Below are 22,564 nucleotides of genomic sequence, written 5' to 3' on the forward strand. Positions count from 1 at the left end.
TTCTGAAAAAATAAAACAAAATAAACATGCATAAATATTTTGAAACAATATTCACAATAAATGACAAAAATGCAAAAAATCATAAATGCATTTTAATTTATTGTAACGATAATCTAGTACCGCTTTGACAAGCTATCCGTTGGGGAAGTCATGTCTACACTTACTAGACCCAATTATCCATTAGATTATTTACTTTCATGTAGAGACATGATAAATAATTATCGTTATTCCTTTGGGCCTAAATTTGTTAACAGAGCTTCGTTGGGAAGGTTAATAACAAACTTTAGTTGAGTGTATAACCATTGTTTCAATCTATGTATTTTTCATATCAATAGTCACCGTTGGGGTGAACAATCGATTGAAAAATATTTCAATTTTATCTATGAAGAAGTTCATCAAATAAAAATCTAATATATATACCCTCCGTAGGGAGCATCACCGTATCATGAAGTCGAGGTATATATATAATTTTATTATTGAACTAACAATGGAGCCCGTGCAAAAAATTATCTTGAATTTTTCCTCTCCCACTCAATATTTTAAAATTGATTTTTCCTTTTTAAAACATTCATATTGTTAATTGCATGCTTCCTATAATATTATCTAGATGATATCAAATATTATTAAGCATGTGCAAATTTCAAACAATATAATGAAATTCATAATTAATAAATGACATGTATCATTATGCATAGAGTGGCACTACCTATTCTATATGACATGTTATCATGGCATGTTATCATCCAAAACATAACATATAGAAAAACAATTAAATAATCTTAATTCATGGCTTTCCTAGTAATGAAAAATACATTAACCCTAAGCCTAATCTTCATTGGGCTTCTTGTCAATGTCCATCTTCCATAAGTTTGTCTTTGTTAATGGACTAGGGGAAATTGGGCTTTTAAATTTATAATTGGTCCAATTTTAATTTTGAAAGGAAATAAATAAAATAAATAGTTTTAATTTTATTTTTATTAAAATAAAATTTTTGGACCAAAAATAAATTTAATGTATTTAATTTTATCTATGCATTTTTAATCCTTTAAGCCTAATTGAAATTGGGCCTAAAACTAGGATTCTTTAAGTCCAAAACGGTTTTTGGACTTAAATGCAAAAAATTAAAAATGTTTCTGCCCAACTGAAAAATATGAAACTATAGGGACCTCCACGATAAAAACCATGGAACCCTAAAATCACATTTTTCTTTTCCTCTTCTTCCCCAGCCGCCACCAGCACAAAAACCCAGCCGTTGTTTACTGTTTCCACACCGGACAGCCGTCATCGACGCCGGAAAGACGCCAACCAGAACGCTCCGCGCCTCCAGCCTACGTTCACGCTGCTGCTTGGGCGCTGCAGCTGCTGCTCGCGCGCTGCAGCTGCTGCGTGTGCAGCTCGCGCGCTGCAGCTGCTGCGTGTGCAGCTCGCGCTGCTAGCAGCGTGGCTGCTGGCCGCTGCGCGCGCTGCTGGCAGCATGTGCTGCTGGCCGCGCGCTGCTCGCGCAGCAGCGTATGCTGCTGGCCGCTCGCTGCTGCGTGTGCTGGTTCGTTGCTGCAGTTTCCAGCACGTTTCCGCAATTTTCCAGTGATGATGCTTCGGTGATTTACAAATTTTCAACGCAAATTTTGGCTTTACCAAATTTCAATTACAGTAAAATAAATCAAGAGGGAAACATGGTGATAAAAAACCACCCCTCTTGTTACAGATCCAAAGAAAAATACAACGGAAAATCTAACCATGAATTAAGACAAACCAAAACATGCTTTATTCATATATTAAACAAATAATATATATCTGAATAAATTGTGCCACTCTAATACATAAATTTCAAGAATGATTTCATACGAAATTCTTATATATTAATATGAGATGACTCTGATACCAATTGTTGGGGAAAAATTAGGTTTTTAAATTTTTATTAAACCTTTTGAAGATCGCTCTCATATAATATATAAGAATACGTAATCCAGAAATCGTACCTTGAAAATCCGATTTGGCTTTTTCCGTTGAAATGATTTAGGCTCCTAGATCACGATCCGCCACCACCACTCCTGTTAGATCACGATCCGTCACCACCACGCTTGCTAGATCACGAACTGTCACCAATGATCTTCCAGGTTATGACTCAGGTTCGATCTGCACTTGACGTGTGGGCGCCTTTATCACTACCAAAGCAACTAGCACGAGAAAATTTTTCTCTCAACAATGGAGAGAAAAATCTTATTCTCTGATCTGTATAAAGTGGCTTCTCCTATTTTCTTTAGGGAAAAATAAGCCTTTTATATCACCCTTTAGTGAAAACCCTAGGCTCCAAATAATGCTCTAAATAAAATTCACGTTATTTTCTTTTTCAATAGGGGACCCACCTTGTAAAATAACATAAGGCCCCTTATACAAAAGCTAATTAAATGGAGCCTCTCACTAGATGATATATTTAGGCTTTTGACCCAAATAGCTAGTTATCTTACTTATTAGTCCAGTAGTGGTGCAGTCAATTAAATGAGCTAACCCGGGGATCATTTGGGAACATACAATAGTGGCTACAATAATTAGGCCTGTAATTAAACTAGCCCAATTATTTAATTCCAAATCTACTCCACTAAAAGATTGGAACTGACTTCCATAATTGTATGCTCGAATAATAATTCGTCCCAAGCCACATTGATTTCTTTACTGCACAATCCTTTGTACCACATCGTTAATTAAATTGATATCTCAACTGTCCAATCAATTTAATAACATCTTATTCCTTGATCCTTACTGGTTTTCTCTAATGATCATTTTCAACATACTAAATATGTTGACACACTCTGGCCAGAGAATTCTATGATCAAGTGCCGAAAACCCATCAAGAGATGTGTTGTACAAATTCTATATTGTTAATCCATAACTCCAATACTCATAATTGCTCCCACCAAGATACCGGGTAATCTTGACCACAAGGCTGTGTCGTGCCCATTGGTAACTCAAATGGAATAACAATTACAATCATGAAATCATAATTAACTCAAGATTAAGATTACAGTAAAATCAACGCCTATGAGATTTAATAAGTCTGACAGTTATTACAAAGTTAATTAAATCTCATATGTGATCCTGTTCAATGTAGTCGTACTACATCAATAAATTCATACATGATTAAGACAAATCATTCAATGAATTTATTACAGTCTATACCTAAATAAAGTGCCCAACTTTATTTATCAACTGCGAACTAAATTTATTTAATCATAAGATAACTTGTATTTATGTCTTCTGTGAATCCACATGGTGATCACATAAATACATATAATATGATTAAATGGACTTTAATACAAATATAAATGCAATTAAGATATTTGAATAAAATACCTCATTTATTTGGATAGACACTCAGGCTACAACCAGATTGCTATAACACCAGAGGATCAGGAGAATACATCATTTACTTGTCCTTATGGAACCTTTGCCTTGGGAAGAATGCCATTTGGTCTGTGCAATGTTTTAACAACTTTCTAGAGGTGTATGATGTCTATTTTTTCATATATGCTTAAGCAAACTCTTGAGGTATTTATGGATGATTTTTCAATTCTTGGGAATCATATGATAATTGTTTGCATAATCTAAAAAATGTGCTTAAGAGATGTGAAAAGACAAACTTAGTATTGAATTGGAAAAAATGTCATTTTATGGTACAAGAAGGGATAGTATTAGGTCATAGGGTCCCTAGAAAGGGAATAGAGGTGGATAAGGCAAAAATAGAGGTGAATGATAAACTTCCGCCACCTACTTTAGTAAAAGGCATTAGGAGTTTCTTAGGACATGGTGTGTTTTATAAAAGGTTTATTAAGGTTTTTTTTCCAAATATTCAAACCTTTATACATGTTGCTGAACCATGCTCAAAGGCCTTTGTTAGGTTAAAGAGAGCCCTTGTTACAATAGTAATTGTTGTAGCACCCGATTGGAGTATGCCTTTTGAGTTAATTTGTGATATTAGTGACCACTCTGTTGGAGCAATGCTAAGGCATATGAAAGGCATGATTTTTCACTCCATTTATTATACTAGCGAGACCCTAGCTGATGCACAACTCAATTTTACTACTATTGAGAAAGAGTTGCTGACAATATTTTCTGCATTTGATAAATTTAGAGCTTATTTTGTTGGTACCAAAGTAACTATTTATACAGATCACTCAGTATAAAGTATTTGATTTTAAAGAAAGATGTCGAACTAAGGTTGATTACGTAAATTATGTTACTACAAGAGTTTGACTTAGAGATCGAGGACAACAAAGGCACTGAGAATTAAGTCGCAGATTATCTCTAAAGGCTGGAAGTAAATGTAAGCACTCTAACTAAGCAAGACATAACAGAAACATTTTTTGATAAGTAGTTACTGATGATACAACACGTATAAATGCTGTAGCAATTTGGATTTTCATGCTATGTAGATTTTCTTAATTATTTGATCTGAGCTACGAGCAGAAGAATAGATTTCTCCATGATATTAGAAGCTATCGCTGGGATGATCCCTACTTGTACAAGATGTGTTCCAATCATATGATCAGAAGATGTGTTTCTGATGAAGAAATTTCAAACATCTGTAGTCTTGTCATGTTGCAGCACATGGTGGACATTTTATAGACACAGAACAACAACAAAAGTTCTTCAATCAGGATATTACTGGCCTTTCATTTTTAGAGATGCTTATGAGTTTGTTAAATGTTGTGACAGGTGCCAAGGAACATGAAACATCTCTCAAAAGCATGAAATGCCACTAACTAACATCTTGGAGGTTAAACTTTTTTATGTATGGGGAATAGACTTTATGGGACCATTTCCACCCTCCTTTGGCAACCTATACATCTTAATTGCTGTGGACTATGTATCTAAGTGGATAGAAGCCGCAGCATCGCCAACAAATGATGCTAAGACAGTCGTGAAGTTTCTTCAGAAGAACATTTTCTCAAGATTTGGCACTTCTAAAGCCATTGTCAGTGATAAAGGAACCCATTTTTGCAATAAGATGTTTGTTGCAGCATTGACTAAGTATAAGATCAAGCATAAGGTTGCTACAGCATATCATCCACAAACAAGTGGTTAGGCAGAAGTATCTAACAAGGAGATAAAAAAGATTCTGGAGAAAGTAGTGAATCCAAATTGAAAAGATTGGTCTCTTAGACTAAATGACTCCTTATGGGCTTATCGAACAACTTACAAAACCCCACTTAACTTGTCTCCATATCGAATTATTTATGGTCAAGCTTGCCACTTGCCATTAGACCTAGAGCACAAAGCATATTGGGCAATAAACAATTAAATATGGATACAACAATTGCAATAGAGCAAAGGATGTTAAGCTTTGTGAGCTAGAAGAGTTGCGGTTTTTCTCTTATGAAAATGCAAGACTCTACAAGGAGAGGACCAAGCAATGACATGACAAGCAAATTCAGTATAGGGAGCTCATTTCAGGCCACCAAGTCTTGCTCTATGATTCACGATTAAAACTTTTCCTTGGAAAATTAAAGTTTAGATGGTCATGATCTTTCAAACTTATCAAGGTTTATCCTCACGGGGCTGTAGAGTTCCAAGATGAAAGGATAGGTCAAAAATTCAAGGTGAATGGACAAAGAGTGAAGCACTACATTAAACTTGTTGTGAATAATCCAAGGGAGGATTTGTTCTTAAAGGATCTAGCTTGAGCAATCAGAGATGGTCAGGTTGAAGGACTTAAAATTAAGCGTTGATTGGGAGATAACCCAATAAGGGAAGTTGTTTTATAATACCCAAATCTAACAAGTGCGGTGCACACGATTAAGAAGGTTGCTTACAAATCATAATCCTTACACAAAAAATCTCAAACTGAAATACCTCAAATTTTTAATCAACTAAAACCACAAATCTATGTGTCTAACACGAAATAATCTCTCTCGAAGACATAAATATAACAAAAGTCTTATAACTCCCCAATTACAGGTTCATAAAATAAATAAACTTGAAAGAAACATGAGTTTATCATTCCCTTATTTAACTAGCAAAAGGACACAAATCTTTAACTCCAATGATAAGCACACCTCTCAACAAGGTACTTAATCTACAAAAAGTAATGACGAGGGGTGAGCCGTCAACTTGGTAAGTAAAACAATTTCCAACACACTAAGCTTATTGATACAAAAAATATTGCAAACCTTCTTTTTATTAAAACATATTATAGTTAATAAATTTCATAAAACGACATATCACTCTAAAATGACATAAATTCATAAAAAATCATAATATCAAAAGCATAATTAATTGTGGAAGTAAATTGTATAACACATAGATAGAAAACAAAATGTTAGCTTATGTCACATAGTGTCACCTGTACTCTTGGTAATCTAGCTAGAAATAGAATTTGAATTAGATATTGTGTGCACACTCAGAATAGAAACCCAATACTGGTCTAGAATATTCAGAATAACTATGGACAATGAGCCAAAACATTCAAATTAGTTTTTCATATGTAATGGCTTGTATGTGGCATTTCGCGATGTTTTGGCCCTTGAGAAGTGGCCCCCATATAATCTCAAGAGGTGGCCCTCGTACAATCATAAATAATTTAAATCGTACATGGGCAAAAAGTATTCGTATCAGATTCAAAAATGTCTATAACAATAATTTAGGCTTGTAAAATATTTTATAGACAAAAATCATAAAAGATAATCATGTAACAAAATAAATTACATTTTTAAAAGCATTTATAATATTTTGTTAAAAAGAATTTAGATTTGAAAAATTTACATAAACTAATTTTATTCTGAAAATCAATTAATCTTTTAAGTAGTATAAAAACACTTATAACAATATCAAAATAATCATAAATATCCAGTATATTAGGAATGAAATTATTTACCTCGATAAAGGAATTGATCTACCTCTAAGCCTCTAAGAGCCTCACACACTTCCAACACCTTCAACAAATACAAATATAATTGAGATATTCATGAAATACTAACTAGGCAACCCAAGAGGGGGGGTGAATTGAGATTTTAAAATTTAAGCTAAGCAAACCACACAACAATTTAATCTAATGTCTTAATGGAATCAAAAATAATAAATTCAATAAAGCACAATAATAAGAGAGTAAGGGAAAAGAAAAACAAACACAATGATTTTTACGTGGTTCGGCAATCCCCGCCTACGTCCACGCCTCCAAGCTTACCCGCTTGAGGATTTCACTATCCAAGCCTTCCAAGGCTTCAAGTTCTTTACAATTGACTTCTAAGGTGTCAATGGACCTTTACAATCAAGAGATTATCTCCTCAATCTCTTCACCCCAAGTGTTTCTCACACTTGTGTACTCACGATTTGATGAGAAATGAAAATTACAACAGACAACTCTCTTTTAGAGTGGATATACAAATGACAGCTCAATGAAGATAATACTATGATGATTTGCGAAATTGAAGCTCAATATATGTTGTGTGCAATTGTTTATGCTTGAAGAGATTAACAAAAGTAAATTAGATTTGAGTTTATATAGTTTGAACTCAAAAACTAGCCGTTATGCAGATTTTGGTCATAATCGGCTTACCGTTTATGGAATTCGGCTAGCCACTTTTATGTTACCGTTACAGCAAAAATTTAAATTTCAGAACATCTGGCATGCCGCTTTTCATATCTGGATAGCTGCTTTTGAAATCCGAATAGCCGCTTTTGAAATCCGGATAGTTGTTTATGTTCCAGAAGCTTACTGCCCTAAATCCGGTCTTCTGCTTGTCAAATCTGGTTAGTCGCTTGCTACAGTAACTGCTATAGTGAACTATTTTTTAAAATTATAGTTTGACCCTCAAACTTTATAAAACTATATTATGGCCCACAACGTTATAAATTTTACAAATATGTCTAATTTCAGAATCTCTAATATAATGCTTGCTATTCCCAAAACTTTATGAAATTATGATATGACCGAAAATGCTATGAAACTTTCAAATAAGTCCTTCTCCAAAATTTCAAGCAATACTTGTTGATTTCAAAGTTTTCAAAACTCTTTCAATTAAACCATAAACTTGAAAAACAACTAATTTCATAAAATTATTTTTCCATTAAATATAAAACCTTTATAATGTGAAAATAATGATTTATTTAAAATGTATAAAAAATAATTTGAGCTTAAAAGATTAATTATTCTTAATCTTGTTTGTTATCATCAAAATCAACATTATGGAAACATATATGTTAACAATTCATGTTGTCAAGAATTGTCCAGTGTGTCTATTATATCAAGGATTGATTATCAAGACTTAACAATAAATTAATGCCCTAAACACAATCTAAACACATCCTAAATCATGCACAATAGTCTGTAACAATCTAAAATCACGCCATTTAAAACTCTAAATAAAATGATAGGAAAACTTGTGGAGAATAGGGAGAGTAAAATTTACCAACTACTATGATTCTTGACTTGAATCCTAGTGTATGAGTAAGAGAGTAATGAGCAGTAGAGAAAATAGAAAAAAATGTTGTGGACTTAAGGTTATAGAAGAGGGAAAAGTATGAATTTATAAGGAGTGACACAACTTAAAAGTAATATTTAACTCCCAAGTATAAGAGTGTCTTATTGTATTATAGCTCGGTGAGTCTGAGGTCGATCCACAGAGAAAAAATTTAATTTGTTTATTTTATTTTATCTAAAAATTAAGAAAAACTTAAATATAAACAACTTAATTGAAATAAAACTATAAAATTGAATTAATTAGGGTTGTGGATCCACTCTTAGAAGTAAATAAAATTTAATAAATTCCTTTTGCCATTTTTTTAGATTTATTGCCCAAAAGATTAATTATATAAATTATTATCATTTTTCTTTTAATTTTATGATGGATTAAGTATTTATTGTGCCAAAATTTAATTTGTCTACAATAAGTCAAAATACCATTTTACCATACCTTATATTAAGATATTAAGAATTTATTGTGCCAAATTCATTTTTTTGTCTACAATAAATCAAAATTTCAAAATATAAAATATGTATAAAATTAAATAGAGAATAATTTAATTTATAGAATTAAAAATAGAATTTGATTAAATCATATTTATTTCCTAACAGTTTCACTTTCCCCTAACTAATATTATTTAGTTAAGCATAATTGAAAAAAAAAATCAAAATTAAATTACTTATAATTAAAAGTAATAAAAACAACTAAAATTGATAATAAAAATAATTTTATTTATAAAAATAATTATACAAAATATTAAAAACACACCTGAAAATCAAGATTACAGAGAGATTGAGAGAATTTGAGAAGAGAGTTGTAGAGAAATGATTAAAAACAAAAAAAAATGATGCTCTATTTATAGAAAAATAAATTTATAATCCAGTGTTTTACGGTCCATCATAAGCCTCATGCATGTGCTCCTAACAACCATTAGATCAAGATCCAACGACTGGTCAAACTTCAAAAGTCAACATCACACATGGCATCGTTTGACTCGTCAGATTTGGCCAAAGAGCGGTTGAGATTTGGCGGGTTAATGGGTGGCATAATTATGGCCATTGAATCGTGAACGGTTGAGAATTAGTCAAAATTGCCAGCTATCTCATGTGCTCATATTTATTGTAAGCTCATTTCATCATCCAATCAATGTTCGGTCAACAGGAAAAGTCAACTCTTTTTACACAAGCCCAATTTTAAGTCGATCTTGACTGATCTTAAGGTTTTCGGACCTCCGGAATCCAAATTTGACCTCTGTTTATCTATTTGCAGTCTCGAACTACGTGAAATTAATATTTTATATAATAAACACACAAAAATACTCAAAATTAGATATATTTAAAACATAATTAATAATTCCTAATATATTGCATAAACACAAATATAAATTATAATATAAGCACAAAATAATATTATTATCGCTTGATAATTAAACAATTTTTAATACTAATCACACCCCCCAACCAGCTTATTGCTAGCCCCTAGCAATTAAAGCGTTTTATTAAATTAAGATTTATAAAATTGACATGCAAGTTAATAGTTGTTCATCTATCCTCTAAACTACCAAATAAATGAACTCTCCCAAATTTCTTTACCATATTGATGTTCACTCATTATCCAGAATACCATCAAACATTCTTTAGTGCTTAAGTAATTAACACAATACTTGTGGGGCTTCATTAAAAGAAAAACAACATTTTCGTTCCAAAATTCATTAGAAATTCTATCTTTAGGCAGTAGATTATTCACACATATTTTAAAAATATTACATTTTTAATCCGTGTAACGAGCTTTAGGTCAGTGACTCCCAGATCAGTTGATCTTAGGGCACTAGGTGTTGAAGCACCCATACGAACTTAATTACTCGGGTTTCTAATAAATAAGCAAACAATACATCTATAACCCATATAGCGAGCTTTAGGCCAGGACTCCTAGACCAGTTGACCTTAGGGCACTAGGTGTTGAAACACCCCTACAGACTTAATTACTCGGGTTCTAGATATAGCATTCATTTTTTTCTTCTTTTTTTTTAATTTTTTATTTTTTTTAATTTGTTTGCAATATACACTTTTTACTACCTTAGATACTATTCCTAATAAATCAAAAGAACTAAATGCTACAAAATTTTAACTTACAACCCAGTAGTATGTGTCATAGTGTGTGTGTGAAGAATGATTCAATAATACCTGTTAAATGAGTGAACAATTAAATAACTTAATAACTAAGTGGAGAGTTCACAAATTCGAGTAATTCAAAGAAAAGGGAACAAAAAATTTTTACTATGAATTTCAAAATCAAAATATAATCCAACAAGACTATTATGATGCGTCTCAAAAGTTGTGACTCTTTACACAGTCATCCTAGACAAAAACAAATTTTTTTTTTTGTGATTTTTTTAACAAAGAAAAGAAAAGAGAAAAAATAAAAACAAACACACATATTTAAAAACATACGTCAACTATCCCCACGTCTCAACCTAATCTAAACATTATCTTAACATTTTATAATTTTACAGATATGCAAAAAACATAAAATAATAATAATAATAATAAAATAGAATAATAAAAGAAGAAGAGGAGGAGATCTCACCTGAACTTGATGCAGATGCTTAAAAGCAAATAATAAAGAATAAGAAAAAGTCATTTTTTTTAAAATAACACTCTTAAGATTAAGAAGATGCGTTTCTAGAGGTACTATATTCTTTATATCCTGCCATCTTCGACTCAAATTTGTCCTAAGTTAGTCAACCCTAATTTAAGAAGATGCGTTTATAGAGGTACTGCACTCTCCATATCCAGCCATCTTCGACTCAAATTTAGTTCAAAGTTAGTTTTTACTAAAAATTATTTTTTTTGTAAAAACATCACCATGACTAAGACATTCCACAATTATCAACTATTCCCTCCCCTTAACCTGAAAAAGACATTATCTTCAATGTTTTAAAAGGAAAGAGAAAGAGTTTAGAAGACAGCACATGAACACTGCAATAGAAAATATTTACAGACGAAGAGTTAAATCTAATTCGCACTTCTTATTACTGCTACTGCTACCATCATCAGTCGACCAATTCAGCGCAAAAGTCTTGGGATTTGGCTCTGGTGTATAAGCTTGTAAAAGATCAAGTAACTCATTAGCAGTAGAAGCAGAGATAAAATTTTTTTTTGCAGAATATGGAACAAAATGATTCTTTATTGCATGGTTAATAAAAGTTAGCAAGCCATCATAAAAATTATTAACATTTAACAAACCGATGAGTTTTTTATGAATGTTCAAGTGGGCCTAAGATGCAAATGTAATCAGTGCCTCGAAAGTTGCGAGATCTCCTGGTAAGAAAATAAAAGCATCAGCATGATTCAATATTTCAGATATTCTCTCTTTCATACTTGATACCACTAATTCTTCTCCAATTAGTGGGCCAGACAGGCATACTGGCGGTTTCATGGCTTTTGGGATAATGCCTAGTACTTGGCTTTCTCTAGTTAAAACAGCTTCTAAGACAAGTCTTGATAACCCTCGTTCATCTCCTCCATATACAAGATGCAGTTTCCTCTCTGCTATGACACAACCAAGGTCTACAGCTACCTGAACGAACTCTTTGTACTTTCTATAGTGAAACCCAGAAAGCACACAAATGTTTTTGAATTGTTCACTCGAAGATGCTGCCATTGGACTAATCTTTCAAAAACAACTTGTGAGTGTTTGAAAAACGAGCTCATATTTAAAGATCTTGGTGACAGAAATAATGAGAAACAACTGTAAATGGGTTGGCATATTTGTTAAATGACGAGTAAAGCTCGTGGCTCAATAACTCAAAAGCAAACAATAAAAAGAAAAAGAAAATAATGATTAGAAAAAGCAAACAGTAAAAGAAAACAAATATTTATTAAATACAAAAACACACCACTAAATGCAATAATACAAATGATAAAATAACAGAAAAATAAAAGAATATTTACTGGTAGTTGTGATTGTGACTCACATCTTCCTCTGGTTTTACGTCCAGTAATGGCTTGAACGCCCTCTATGGGTTGATGATAGGCTTCCCATCCAATTTTCTTATAAATTGGCAAACAATGTCTTTTTGAGTCAGATTCCCAAGACTAAATTGTGTACTTTCTTTTTGGAATAGTATCCACAAATTATAAATCTCACGTTGCACAAATCCACTTCGATGCGTCTCAAGAGATCGTAAGATATCATCCAACGATTCTTTACTCACGCCATCTTTAACGAAGTTAATTTTATCTTCACGAGTATCAGAAAACATTCCTAAAGATTTACAATTCGGCTGATTGCAATTAAGTCGTACACAATTAGGACATTTTGAGCCAAGTTGTTTAGCTTTCCTTTTTTTAGCAAATGTACTTTTACCAAAACCAGGCATGGAAGAAACAAATGGATCAGAAAACTCACCTGCTAATCGGACCTTTGCTTTAATTAACCAACGAATGTTAGAAGGAATGCCATTGATTATTAACAAATGTAGTCGTTCACAACAAGCTTTGTAAATTTTCCTACGGGCATTCTGAGGGGAGAGGGAAAATGCTTATGCAGTTTATGTTGTAATTCTTCGATGTTTGATTTTGGGGTTCCAGTTATTATGGGAAACTGAAGATACCAACTTAAGAAGTCACGGAGTACCGTTATCCGCCATTTATACTGGAAAATAAATCAAAACACACCAAAATCAAATCTGCAAAATCAAATCAAAAGTGAAAGCGAATAAAAAGAAACACACAATGTAAAAAAAAGTAAATGAACTTATATTCGTCCTCTCATTTAGTTAATCTTAAGCTCCAATTGAAATTCATATATACCACGCTCTATTTCTCTGAGTTATCTTTCTAGATCCTCAACATAGGACACGAATTTTGGTGGTTGCAGATCCCAAAGTGGATGTGATTTACAGCTTTGTATCAGGCTTCTTAAGTGAATTTTCACACGTAGAAATCTTTTAAGATGTGTGAACAAAAAATTTCTTATTAAGGTACTCATGATGTATAATGAAAATTGATGAGAGAAAGTACAATTGTCAAACAAACACGCTTACACAAGAAAAATAATGTTAGAAAAAATATGTACAGTACATCAATCAAGAGAGAAAAAAAATTAAACAATGAAACGGCAAAATAATAGTAAAACAAAAAAAATCATTAAAGACTTAATCAAGAACTGGTGGGTCACCCAAATTAATTTCGGTGTCCTCGTCACGTGGGTGATGTTCCAAATATGGTTTTAATCTTTGACTATTAATTTTAAATGTGACACTGTTATTTGGATTCTTAATTTCTATAGCCCCATATGAATATACATTTTTTACAACAAATGGGCCATTCCATTTTGACTTTAACTTCCCTGGAAATAAATGAAGATGAGAATTATAAAGCAACATTTTTTGTCCAATCTCAAATGTTTTTTGAAAAATTCTTTTATCATGAAATGCTTTTGTTCTTGCCTTAATAATTCTTGAATTTTCATATGCATCATTCCTCAATTCCTCAAATTCATTCAATTGCAATTTTCTTACATTACCAGCATCATCCAAATTTGAATTAAAAACTTTAATAGCCCAAAGTGATTTATGTTCAAGTTCAACAGGTAAATGGCAAGGTTTACCATAAACTAACTAATAAGGTGACATTCCTAATGACGTTTTAAATGCAGTACGGTAGGCCCAAAGTGCATCATTAAGTCTAAGAGACAAATCTTTTCGGTTTGGGTTAACCGTTTTTTCCAAAATTTATTTTATCTCTCTATTTGCTAATTCAACTTGACCATTTGTTTGAGGATGATAAGGGCTAGCAATTTTATGTGTAATTCCATATTTCTTCATTAAAGATTCAAATGACTTATTACAAAAATGCTTACCTCTATCACTGATAATGGCTCGAGGGATTCCAAATCGACTTAAAATGTTCTCTTAAAAATTTAACCCCAGTTTTGCTATCATTATTTCGACAAGAAATTGCTTCAATCCATTTTGAGACATAATCAACTGCAACTAATATATATACAAATCCAAAAGATGGTGGAAACGGACCCATGAAATCAATTCCCCAACAATCAAATATTTCAATTTCAAGTATGGGATTTAAGGGAATCATGTTTCCTTTTATAATTGATCCCAATTTTTGGCATTTTTCACAAGTTTTTCGAAATTCATATGTCTTTGAACATGGTAGGCCAATAAAATCCACACTATAAAATTTTAGCAGTAGTTTTTCTTGAAGAAAAGTGTCCACCATTGCTTCCGAATGACAAAAATTAATGACACTACTTGCCTCATTATCAGGAATACATCGCCGAAAAATTTGATCTGGGCAATATTTGAACAAATAAGGGTCATCCTAATAAAATTTCTTTACTTCAACAAAAAAATTCTTCTTCTCTTGAGCATTCCATTGCAAAGGTATTTTACATGTAACAAGGAAATTAACAATGTTAGCATACCATTGCATTGAAGTAACAGAAAATAAAAATTCATAAGGGTAAAACTCATTGATGGGTGTTATATCAGTGCAGAATTCGGATGTGAGTCTTGATAGATGATCAGCAACGACATTTTCAGCACCTTTTTTTTATTTTTGATGGTAAGGTCAAATTCTTGAAGTAACAAAATCCAACGAATTAGTCTTGGTTTGGCATCCTGTTTACTCATTAAATATCTCACAACAGCGTGGTCAGTAAACACAACAGATTTAAAGCCAAGCAAATATGAACAGAATTTGTTTAATGCAAATACCACATCAAGTAATTCTTTTTCAGTTGTAGAATAATTCATTTGAGCACTATCAAAAGTCTTACTCGCATAATAAATCACAAAAGGCTTACCATCCCTTCTTTGTCCTAAAACAGTACCAACAACAAAATAACTTACATCACATATTAATTCAAATGGCAAAGACCAATCAGGAGATTGCATAATAGGTGCAGATGTTAAAAGACAAATTATTTTCTCAAAAGATTTTTGGCAATCATCATTCCATTCAAACGGTGCATCTTTTAATAAGAGGTTACAAACTGGTTTAGATATGGGATTAAAGTTTTTTATAAACCTCCTATAAAATCCTGCATGTCTTAAAAAAGATTGCACATCTCTAACTGTTTTTGGTTGTGGCAATTTCGATATGACTTCGATTTTTGCTTTGTCAACTTCAATTCCTTTAACAGAAAAAATATGACAAAAAAAAATTCCAAAAGTAACCATGTAATACATTTTTCCCAATTCAACACGAGTTCTTTTTCAACACATCTTCTCAAAACTTTCTCCAAATTATCAAGGCAATCATCAAAAGAATTCCCAAACACAGTCAAATTATCCATAAAGACCTTTAAATAATGTTAAACCATATCACAAAAAATGTTAGCATGCATCTTTGAAATGTTGCAGGAGCATTACATAGCCCAAATGACATTCTTTTAAATGCAAATGTTCCAAATTCCTTGAGTGCTATAGGAATTTGATAATAACATGAATATCCATCTAAAAAACAGTAGTAGGGATGTCCTGCTACTCTTTCTAAGATTTGGTCAAGGAATGGTAATGGAAAATGATCTTTTCTAGTGGCTTCATTTAACTTTCTATAATCAATGCACATGCGCCAACTAGATGTAATTCATGTTGGAATTAATTCATATTTTTCATTTTTAACAACAATGATTCCCGATTTTTTAGGCATTACTTATGTAGGACTTACCCACTTACTATCAGAAATAGGATAGATAATTCCCACATCAAGCAATTTAAGGACTTCTGTTTTGACTACCTCTTTCATGTGTGGGTTTAATCTTCTTTGAGGTTGTTGACATGTTTTAGCATTTTCTTCCAAATTAATTCTATGTGTGCAGATTAAGGGATTACTGCCTTTAATATCATTTAAAGTCCATCCAATTGCATTTTTATACTTTTTAAGAACAATTAGTAACTTACCTTCTTGGCCGCTTGTTGAAGTAGAAGAAATCACAACAGGATAAGTTTGTTCTTCTAAAAAAAAAAGCATACTTCAATCCTTCAGGCAAAGGTTTCAATTCCAGTTTAGGCGCTTCTTGTTGTTTTGTCTTTTCAATACTTCCAAGCTCCTCAAATTTTGGCTCGTTATTATAATTTTGTGAAGTCTGCACATAATCAAGTAATGAATTTATATTAGAAATACCAAGTAACTAAACAAACATCAGAGAGTTCAGAAAATCCCCTTTTTGAATATTTTCCTTGATACAAGATTCAAGCAATTCCTTTTGTTCATCTTCATTCTCATTTTCTTCATTAGGGTGCTTGCACATGTTGAAAACATTCAATTCCAAAGTCATATTCCCAAAGGATAAATTCATTAAACAATTCCTACAATTAATCAAAGCATTAGTAGTTGCTAAAAATGGTCGACCTAAAATTACAGGAATTGGTTTATAATTATTCACAACAAGTTCAGTTTCCAAGATAATAAAATCCACAAGGTATATGAATTTATCAACTTGTACTAAAACATCTTCTACTATTCCTTTTGGTAATTTAATTGATCTATCGGCAAGCAAAAGTGTAGTTGAAGTTGATTATAACTCACCAAGATTAAGTTGAAGATAAATTGAATATGGAAGCAAATTAACACTAGCACCAAGTTCTAGTAAAGCATGCTCAATTCTTTGATCACCAATAATACAAGAAATGGTAGGACAACCTGGATCTTTATATTTCAACTAATTATTAGTAGACAGAATTGTACTTACCTGTTCGGCCATGAAAGCACTCTTTCTTACCTTCAATTTCCTCTTAACAGTACACAAATCTTTTAAAAATTTGGCATATGAAGGTACCTGCTTGATTGCATCTAATAAAGGATTGTTAACTTTCACTTTCTTAAAGATTTCATAAATTTTAGAAGAGTGGCTTGATTTCCTTGGTTTATTCAATGCATGCGGAAATGGTGGTTCAGGTGGAACACTAGTTATTTCTTCACTAGGTGTAAGTTCATTTAGTCCTTCCTTATCCTTTGAATTTTCATCATTTTCACAAGGTTTAGGCATAGGTCTATCAACAACCTTACCACTACGAATAGTTATAACTGACTTGACTTGATCTGTGGGTGGATTTTGTTGGATCTTAGGATTTGGTTGTGGTTGGGATGAAAATTTTCCTTTTTCTTGAATTGTGAGTGCAGAAGCAATTTTAGCAAGAGTATCTTTCAAATCCGAAAAAGTTTGTGCATTTTGATTGTTAATGACATCTTGCTTTCTGATGAATGAATGCATTGTGTCTTCCAGATTTTTCCATGGTGATGGAACATATGTGAAATTCTAGGTATGCAACCCAAGAGGGGGTGAATTGGGATTCTAAAAATTATTTAATTCTAAAGCAAAACTCAATGCAAATCTAAAATGAATTTAAAGTAATAACAAATAAATTTATCACAATATAAAAAGATAACGGAAGAGAGATTCAAACACGGGGATTTTTACGTGGTTCAGCAAACCTCGCCTACGTCCACGCCTCCAAACTTTTCGAGCTTGAGGATTCCACTAAGCAAGCCTCCAAGGCTTCAAATACTTACACTTGACTTCTAAAGTGTCAATAAACCTTTACAACAAGAGATTATCCCCAATCTCTTAACCCACGTGTATCCCAACACTTACAATCACTCAATTTGATTTTAAAGAATATTACAAAATAAATCTCTCTCACGCAATGTGTTTGATTACAAATGAAGATCCAACGTGTGAGTAACTGAGATGAATACAAGAATTTAAGGCTCAATAAATGTTGTATGGTTAAGACTTTGCTCAATAATAATTGTTGGAATCATTGAAGTTTGAATTTGATTGAGCTTATTTATAGTTGGAGTTGAAAACTAGCTATTATTGACTTTCTGCTCACTGTCGGATCGCTGTTAAGTAGATATTGGATCGCCGTTTGACTGGTCAATATGACCGTTGGGCTGATTTTTCAAATTGTTGGATCGCCGTTAGTGTCTAGAGATTAATCTTCAATTCTGTTCGATGTCGGCGAGCCGTTATCAAATTATAATGCTACAGTGAACTAGTTTTGCAAAATTACAGTTTGGCCCCAAAACTTTATAAAATTATACTATGACCCAAAACTTTATAAAACTTGTCAAATAAGTCCATTTCCAGAATTTTAAGCAATATTTGCTAATTTCAAAGTTCTCAAAATTTTTTCAATTTAAATCATTAACATGAAGATCATAAAATTACTTTTTATTGAATATAAAGCCTTTATAGTATGAAAACTATATGAAAGAATAATTTGAGCTTTTAAAACAATCTTAATCAAGTTTGTTATTATCAAAATCAATATTAAAGAAATAATTATGTTAATAATCTCCCCTTTTTTTATGATGACAAACGTTAAAGAAAAAACTTGTGCAATTTTTGCTCCTCCTAAATGTGTGCTCCCCCTAAGTGAAATGTTTGTAGAATTTAGCTCCCCATAAATATGTGCCCATCAATTTTTAACCACACAAAAATAAATTTAATAAAAAGAAAATTATTCAACAGATTATAAATTATCTCACCTTTCAGCATAAAAAAGAAATGAGCGCGAAAAGAGTAAAAAGAGAAGTTCAGAGATTACCCATGTCGGAAAAAAAATTTCGGCAGAATCTCCCCTTAAAAATGAACATATCCTCAACAACAAAATAGTTAAAACACTCCCATATAAACTCCAATTTAGCAACCAACCTCCATACCAACAAATGCAACATTATTATAAGCAAAAACCAAACATGTCATCAAAATCAATCCAATCATAAAAAAAGTCCACATATCCAACAAAATCATCATGCAAGCACAATAAAAAACCAAATAGTATCACAATAACTACATGAGATGAATAATATTTGTGCGGAATGCATAGGTGCAGAGAACTAAAATGGGGGTTGTAACGCCACAAATTTCCATAATATTAAATTATGGAAATTGGGCTTTCATTGATAATTACGGGTGGCCTATAACACTTATTAAGAAAGGGATACTAATTATAAATAGAGGTTATTTATGATATAGTTTTGGAAAAGGGTTATTTTTCCTAATTAAATAGGGTTTCTTAAGACTCCCTATAAATTCATACTTTTCCCCTTCCATAACCCTAAGTTCACGACGTTTATTCTTCTTCTCTGCTACTCTTTACGCTCCTACCCAAATCTTATGATTCAAACCTTTGTTTAGGAGAGAATCAAAGCGATGGGTAAGTTATTCTCCCTATTCTCAACAGATTTCTAATCGCTCTATCTAGGGTTTATATTGGCACGATTCTAGATGGTTATAGATCATAATGCATGATTTAGAATGTATTTAGGCTTTGTTTAGGGTTTTGATTTATTATGAGTTTAGTTAATCAATCCTTGACGTATTAAGCGCAGGATAATTCTGGACAATATGAGTATCTCGAATTTAAACCTATCTTTTCTGAACGATGCTTCTTATAAAATTTATATTTCTGGAAACTAGACATGTAGGGCTTCTTGAGTAAATTTTATTTCATTAAATTCGACTTCGTTTTCAATTTTATATGTATTTTCGAAATAGAAACTACTGCACTGGAAAACTACGATTCCAGCATTGCGATTGGATTCACAAGACTATTTGTACCACCAAATGAACTCAGAAAATTCTTAAAGTTTATATGTAGGTTAATATATGTGTCTAGGATTCTCGGTTTTAATTTCATAATTTTATGATTAGTATTTTATTTTATAACAATCACGGACCCGGTTCTGTTTGGTTTAGATTATGTGAAAACAGTTTCGAATTTGCTGACCAATAAATAGTTTTTAAAATGTCTTTGATATCGGATCCTATTGTAAATTTTACATGGGGTATTCATGGATGTCCAGAATAGTTCCGTTGAATTTTATATCATTCTGAGTTTTAGATGAAGAGTTAAAATTCTGAGAATCAGACTTGTACGGGTATGAATTAGAAAATCATATTCTGAGAATAAGTTATTAATTGTCATATCTTGTATTTGTTTAAGGTATTGAAGGTGATTGAGGCTCTTAGAAGCTTAGAGGTGTGTTAATTCAAGTTCATTGTCGAGGTAAGTAACTTCATTCCTAATATACTGGATATATATAAGTATTTTGATATTATTATTATAAGTATAAATATTTTTATGCTACTTAAAGGATTAATTGATTTTGATAACAAAATTAGTTTTATGTAAATGTTTTCAAACCTAAATTCTTTTTAACAGAGTATTTTATAAATGCTTTTTAATATGTAAATGATTTTATGACATGACAATCTTTTATGATTTTATCTTTTAAAATATTATGCAAGCCTAAATTATTGTTATGGAATTTTATGAATCCGATACGAATGTTTTGTGCCCATGTATGATTTCAATTATATATAATTGTACGGGGGCCACCGCTTGGGACTATATGGGGGCCACCTCTTGAAGGCCAAAGCGTCGCAAAGTGCCACATATAGTGCAAAGTGCCACGTATAAATCATTATGTTTTGGCTCATTGTCCGTAGTTATTCTGATTCTGATTCTGATTCTGATCGTATAATACGATATATGTATATTCTGGACCAGTACTGGGTTTCTGTTTGAGTGTGCACATGATATTCTGATTCTGTTTCTGGCCGGGTCACCGGGACTATAGGTGACATTATGTGACATGAGCTAACCTTTTGTTTTCTGTATACGTATTACATGATTTGCTTCGTAAGTAAATATGCTTTTGAATATTCTGAATTATTAAGAATTTATGTTTTGTTATCGTGATATATCGTTTTATGAAAATTATAGATTATGATATATGTTTTAATTAAAAGAAGGCTTGCAATATTTTTGGTATCGATAGGCCTAGTGTGTTAGGAATGATTTTACTTACTGAGTTGACGGCTCACCCCTCATCATTACTTTTTGTAGATTAAGTTTCTTTTGAGAGGTGCGCTTTGCTTTGGAGTTAGTAATTTTCCGTTTCCGTTTGCCATTTGAATAAGAGGAGGAATAGACTTGTGTTTCTATTTAGTTATTTCTATTATGAACGTGTAATTTGGAGTTTGAGACTTTTGCTATTATTTTTATGTCCTCAGGAGAGATTGTTTAGTATTAGACGTTTGAATTTGTGGACATATTTGCCCTTGGATTTCGAATTGGGGTGTTACAAGGGCGGTGAAGAGGAACTGCCGGGATCATAGCCAAGATGACCAAGAATGCGGCGCTGTCCAGCAAGTAACTCCATTTGTTGATCTAATATCTGCTGCCGAAAAATCGCAAAGTCTGATTGAAGTGCATCCACTTTGTCGAAGAGCTACTGAAGACGGTCCTCATAAGCAGAAGATACTACAGGAGGTACAACTGGCACGGCTGGCTCGGCTGGTTCGTCATCTGGAGAGGATGCTGCTGCTGCTGCTCAACGAGGGGCACGTGGGCTAGCTCCAAGGCGAAAGTCGGGTAACTCATCCTCAGAATAAACGTCATTGAGCATGCGGTTATCATCCGGAGTTACCAAAGTATCCTCATTCTTAGAGGAGGTAACCTTGATCCACTTGCCTTGCTTCCAATGAAAACCAATCCCCGAAATTATTTCCCTACCTATCTTTTTGGTCTCAACATAGACAAGTTCGGTCAAAGGAACATGAAAGTATCTCAGAATCTTACTAATAATGCTACCATATGGAAGAGACCTGTTAGACATAGCAGGGGTAGAGAGCATATGACGCAAAATAGTGAATGAAAGGTGCACCTGCCTTCCTCGGATGAGAATCAAGTAAACCGACATCTAATTTAGTCACCTCATCAGTGTATCCCTGCCTAGGTGTAATCATGTGCTGGAGAATACTGTGAAGAATACAGACTTGGAAAGGTAACAACTGAGACCGAAAGGACAAAGAGCAGACCTCATCAGAGAGATCGCGACGTCTACAGATATTCCTAACACCCTCAATGTGAGTAAACTGACTAAAATGAAGCTCTTTTCTAGCAGTATACAGGTTTAGCCCCTAACAGGATATTCCAAGAATACGATCAAGCTCAAACATATCGAACTCAATCCTAACACCTCCAACATGTGTTACGATCCTATCTTTTTGATTAACTGAAATCTTCATATTAGAGTAAAACACCCTAACTAAATTTTCATAGA

The sequence above is a fragment of the Citrus clementina genome, unplaced genomic scaffold (genome assembly GCF_000493195.1).
Source record: "Citrus clementina cultivar Clemenules unplaced genomic scaffold, Citrus_clementina_v1.0 scaffold_9, whole genome shotgun sequence".
In the NCBI taxonomy this organism is placed as follows: Eukaryota; Viridiplantae; Streptophyta; class Magnoliopsida; order Sapindales; family Rutaceae; genus Citrus; species Citrus x clementina.